The 5,969-nt window shown below is 42.5% G+C and overlaps 1 long non-coding RNA gene across 1 annotated transcript; it reads right to left on the bottom strand.

Annotated features, from left to right (window-relative positions):
* Positions 1–367: 367 nt before the first annotated feature.
* Positions 368–900, bottom strand: LOC123978595. Its single transcript, XR_006827015.1, has 3 exons — positions 765–900; positions 571–624; positions 368–418 (listed from the first exon to the last, which is right to left on the bottom strand). It is a non-coding gene; the product is annotated as an uncharacterized LOC123978595 (long non-coding RNA).
* Between the last annotated feature and the right edge of the window lie 5,069 nt (positions 901–5,969).

Below are 5,969 nucleotides of genomic sequence, written 5' to 3'. Positions count from 1 at the left end.
TCAATAACAGAAAACTAAATATATCCTTGTGTTTGTGAGGTCTGTGAAAAGCTTAGGCTCTTGACTGACACCTGGGACAGCGGGATCAGCAAGAATAGTTGATGGTCCAGCCATGTCATTGACTACACCAGTGGGACCGGTGCTTTGTTCTGTAGAGCTGAACCGTGAGGCCAGAGATCTGTTGTGCTTGAAGTCCCCTCTGGCATCATCTTCAAGTAATGGCATCAAGGTGTCTGAAATCTAAACATGTTTAGATATACCATGAGAACCTCAATTGTAATTACAACTGTAAAAACATCACGTTAGTGAAATGTAAGGCATGATGAATGCAAATTGATTAATACCCATCTCCATATAAGCTGCTATGGTATGCAATGTCCTCTCTGGGAAATTGGTTTTCACATATTGGGCATACTTCCTAAATACAGAAACAGAGAAATGTACAGTTTTTTATTATTAATTTTGAGTATAATTATGTTGTAAATAATCTAAATACATAAAAAAAATATTGTAATTACATCTCGAAAGACATTGAGAAGTTGCGTATATTGAAAAAATGTAATACTCAACTGTAGTATTGACTTCTTTCTCTTCAGTACTGACAATTTCAGGCTCATCACTGCTCTGTGAATTGGGAAACAAAATTATTTTAGGTAGAATGTTTGGGTTTGTAACTGACTGAAAAATTATTCTGAAGTGGAATTTGAAAGGTAATGAAACACACTTCATTCTTTAACATACTGATTAATGTAAGTGTTACTTACAGTTTCGCCATTAGAAGATCTGATGTGCAGAGCCAGGAACTGTAAAGGACTTTGGCATTTTGGAAAATTCTGGAGCATTGTGGGGGAGGGGGCTTGCATCTAGCTCCTCTTGTAGTGGGACAATGTACAGAATTAGTTTGCCATTATTTGTGACCGTTTTAAGGAGTCGTCCAGTGTAGCCCTCAGACTCTGTAGCGACAACACTCAATTTTCTCTGTCCTTGACCACCTAAATACAAAAAGTAAATACATGATAACTTACTTTACTGTTTTTACAACTATGAGATGCCAAATAACATTGCTTTACTATTAAAGTATTTACTATACAAGACAAATACTATTAAAACCAGTATTGAACACAAACCACCATAACTGTTTAAACTTGCAGATGAAACACTGGGGAGACTATATACAGACTGAATTAATGTGTAAATGCTTCATGTCCAAAACTGGTTGCTCTAAAGCATGACTTCAAATTCATTCAGTGGGTTAAAAGCTCCAGCAGGTTTCCTTATCCTACACTCACTATACCTGACCTGTTGATTTATAACATAGCCAGCCTCCGGACAACTGCTTCAACTTGGGGTACTGCTCTTCAAGTTGACAGACAATCTAAACAAAGGTTTCACATGAAAAGCAGTGATGCTTAGTGTTAGAGTAAATTATATTAAATATGCAACTGCACTTAAACTATTGTATGAATCACTCAAAAGGTTTGTATTTATATTGAAATACAGTGCCCTTACTTTATCAAAGCAAGAATTATTTATTTTATTATTCCGCCTAAATTTCGTTACCCAACTACTTTTACACTGTTTAAGCTAACTACACCATGAAGATTTCATTCAACCATTTCTGAATTAAGTTGCCTGTATTATGAAGTAATGTGTCGTTTGTCCCTACAATTATTCATTTAGCTGACGCTTTTACACAAAGCGACTTACAATTGCTATACATGTCAGAGGTCGTGGGAAAATCATGTAAAACAAATATTAACCACAGCAGAATTTTAACATAAGTGTAGGGGGTATTTAAAAAGGTTACAATGAAGCAATAACCATTTAACTCAAATAGTGATTGTCCAAAATTAAAATTAAAATGTTTTACAATAGCAAATTGATGTTAGAATAGAACAGTTAAACACCCAACAAAAACGCCTCACATCTAGATTACCTCCTCATGGCAAGAGTTATCAGCCACTGTCATGGTTCTTTTCCCGAAGCGTGCCTCGAGGAGTTTGATTTCTTCAGATGTCTTTGGATCAGTCGGACTAGACAGCACCAAAAACTGAAGCCTGACATAGTTTATGGCTATCACTGGAGATATTTTGGATAGAGCAGCAGGGCGTTTCTTGGAGTGAATCATTTCACGTCGAAAATAACCTGGAAATGACCTGAAACAAAAGGAAAAACACTGAAACACAAGTTGTACACTGCATTTAGAAAATCAATGTATACTTCAAATATCATTACCCACTTAAGTGAAAGTTTGAGTCGAAGTATTTAAAGATTTTTCAGTAACAACAGCATTTCATGTAGTGTTTTATCTTATCATGTTTATATTCTTCTTTGTGCATGTCAGTGAAAAAACACAAAAGTGAAGAGAGAATTACACTATTGCAGCACAATCATGATGGATTTTAGAAAACCCAGTCTGTACAGACATTGATGCTAGTGGGCAATAAACATAACCATATGTGCCATGGGACAAAAAAATATATTTAAAAAAAAAAACAATCAAAAGTTATTTTGTGACAGCAATTAAAAGATTGTTGTTAAATGAAACCAGCATGTGTCTGTACCAGTTATCTAGTTTTCTCTCTTTGTATTTTTTTTTTTACATGTTCTGTGTTCTGGTATATGAAACAAGTGTATTGTAACGTTAAACAGTGCAAGACCAAAGTCAGCATAGTAATCAGTCACAAAAAGAGTAATATGTACAATGAAGAATTGCAATAGTGTGGCGGCACCTACCTCTGCATTTCATTTTGAATCGTCAGCAGCTGACTTGTTGAAACTGATGTACTTGGGGTGTTGTATCCATCTGACTGCAACCTTCGAGGTGGTTGCCCTCTTCCTCCTTGACCACTGCCTTCGGGTTGTTGCTGTCTTCTCGAAATCAATGACATTAGCAACTGTGCACCGCAGCTATTGCAGTATATTCCTCCTGCAAGAATGAGAAATTTTAGAACACTGGATCTGGATAACGGAAGACGGAATATTATAAATCATAACAATGATATGCATCTACGCTGCCTTGCTATGGCCAATACATTGCCTTTACTCCACTATCCCACCCAACTTATGTTGGCTCTGTTCGGAATCACTTACTAACCACTATAGGACTAGTGAACAATTTAGATGTAGTGTCCAAACACCGAGGCACCTCTCAGGGAGAAGTGATGATGACCAAGGGAGACAGCAACATTAACAAAAAGCATGGCGGACATTTGGTGGACAGAAAATATGTTGTTGTGATTAGTCAGTGAAATATAAATGCAATGAGAAATTATATTAGCAATCACCTACTTGTTGCTCTGCTGTATGTGAAGTTGAAGTATTGTGCATGATTTTTTTTAACTCTTTCACTAACGGCTATATTGAATGACGTAGGAATATTCGTGGGAATTGTCTCTTGTCTTGTTGCTTTGACAATGTAGTTGTAAATATAATGTCAATAAAACAAATTGAATTGAAAATGGAATTGAATAGGCCTATTAATGTTACCTCACGAAAATATTCTCTTTGAACATGCTTGAGTTGGCCATGTGGTTAGTCATGAACAACAGTCACAGCAACTTCAACTGGCCATCATCTGGCTGATGGTGTAATTAAGTGGAAAACAGAGCAGGTATACCAGGCTCTGTGGAGCGGACGCATTATATTGATGTCATGTATAACATTAGATTACTACATGTAATGCGACCGTTACTTACCAAATAAGTTTTCACGGTTAGCAAAAGCTAACTTGGAATTACATCGTCAGCAAATGTAGGCTATCATTTCACCCCACGAAACCCAATGTATGAAAATGAACATTTCACTATGGCATGCTGAGGGTTAACTTTAGGCATGGTCAGGAGGAGTGATGAATTTGCTCGGGAAAATTCACCATAACTTTACTTCGAACACAGCCTCAGTTAGCTAGTGACTACAGAGATGATCACAAGCATGCTAATAAATTCACTGGTATTAGCTAGCTTTTTAGTTAGCTAAAGTTAATGGTTACAACATGCTACTGTTAACAAAGTTTTTCACCTCTCTCCCGGCCATAGACGTGGTTCTTGCAGCTCTAGACGGGACCGCCAAACCGCCTTGTGGCCCAGAGAGCCATGCATCCTGTTTGCGTATCCTGTGCGCTTTCGTCATTGGCGGAGCAGTCTGTCAATTCCAGCTTTCCAGTAAATACGACTTGTGATTGGACTGTACTTCAGCAGACAGCAAAGCATTGGCCAAGAGCAGAATGCCCTGCCTCCAGACTTTTTTACTCCTTTTATTTTCAGACCCATACTTGTGAGGTTGCGAAGCTTCATTTTCGCTCAGTCTGAGTTTTAGAGTTTCAGAGCAGAGCTGCGTGACAACGCTGCCACAAATCACGTGAGTTGCAAGCTCGTAACTGTGTGGGCGTATCTCCGCAAAGTGGGTGTTGTAAACTCAGCTCTGAAAAAATAGTCTGCAATAGGAGTGCAAATGTAATGTAATAAAGTTTTCAAAGTTTCAAAACTTTTTTTCACACATTCGCACACCAGTTCCCCTTCGAGGGAACTCGAACTGCGTCGGTTACGACACTATGGGAACGCCTCTAGGCGAAGCAGGTCTGAACGTGAATGAAATCACTCCAATCCTATTGGCTTGTTGCTAGAACGGTAAGGTGTGACGGAATAACCGGAGGAGTATAAAGCACACCTGTACACACTCATCATTAGCTTTTTTAGCAGGCACTCTGTATGTTGTTTGAAGAAAGCTCCAGTCCTACAAGCAGTGTGTCATACCTGAAGAAGAAGTCTACCAGCATGTCCGGCAATCAGATGTACAGAAGGTGTGTTTTTTTTCTTGCCCTCGGTACATCATGGATGGAGATTCTCATGAGATAGATGTGTCTCATGTTTGGGGATGGAGCACGCCTGGGCAGCTCTCGAGGGGGCTGCCTGCGCCCGTTGCGAAGCCCTTTCCGTGCGGGTACTGAGGTACAGCATGGCTCTCTTTTTTTTTTGGCTTCTCCCGCTCGCAGTTTGGATCCGGAGACGCTGCAGCAATCCGACTCCGAGGAGGCGGACGTGCTCAGCGTAGTGGACGATGACTCGGGGCGGCGTCATCTGGCGGCGCCCGACTATGACGTGCTGCTGGAGGTGGTGACTAGAGCCGTGGCTAAGCTCAACATCAACTGGCCACAGGAGGAGCAGACACCACAGGCTAGTGGTAAGCATGATGAAAGGTTTCTTAAGCACCACGCACCACCTCCACGCCGGTCTCTGCCATTCTTTCCTGATTTACATGATGAACTGAGTAATCATGGGGCAGACCCTTCTCTACATGGCTTTCCACACCCCGATCACTGAACTGCAGTAATGTGATGGGGGTTAGGGACCGTGGTTATGGGAGGATGCCTCGGGTGGAGGATGCGCTTGCGAGCTATCTCTCCCCTCGACTTGCGTCCTCCCTGGAGGAGCCGGCGTTACCCTCCAGCCATGTCGCACCACATCTACGCTCGTGGGGAAGGCGTACATGGCAGCGGGCCAGGCAGGTGCGAGCTTGTACACCATGGCGGTGCTTCAAGCCTACCAAGCCAACCTGCTACAGGAGATGGTTCAGAGGGGGGGTCCCTCTGAGGAAGATCTTCGCAGAACCACGGAGCGTTAGACGCAGGGCGAAGCGTTCCGCCAGTACCTCCCTCGCCAGTCTGGACCCAAGGCAGCTGAGGCTGCCAGGCGTAGGTCCCTTCCCTCTACAAGCTCCTACGGAGAGGAGTGTCGCTTCTCGGGGGCCCCCCCGAGGAGCTATGGCAGCGAGATGGCGCTCTCACCCTCAGCCTTCTGAGAGACGCGATCTGAGGACCGTCATCCAGTCCCAACAGAGCTCAGGGAAGACCGAGGTAGGGGAGTCTTTCTCCCCTCCCGCACCCCCCACCCCCCACCCCCCCGGAGGCCGATCGAGGTCCCCTCCGCCGTGGCAACGGGTGATGTAATCCCGCCGTTTACACGTTCAGG

The sequence above is a fragment of the Micropterus dolomieu genome, linkage group LG11 (genome assembly GCF_021292245.1).
Source record: "Micropterus dolomieu isolate WLL.071019.BEF.003 ecotype Adirondacks linkage group LG11, ASM2129224v1, whole genome shotgun sequence".
In the NCBI taxonomy this organism is placed as follows: domain Eukaryota; kingdom Metazoa; phylum Chordata; class Actinopteri; order Centrarchiformes; family Centrarchidae; genus Micropterus; species Micropterus dolomieu.
The sequence above is the reverse complement of the archived record's forward strand: the minus strand, read 5'-3'. Positions and strand labels throughout refer to the sequence as shown.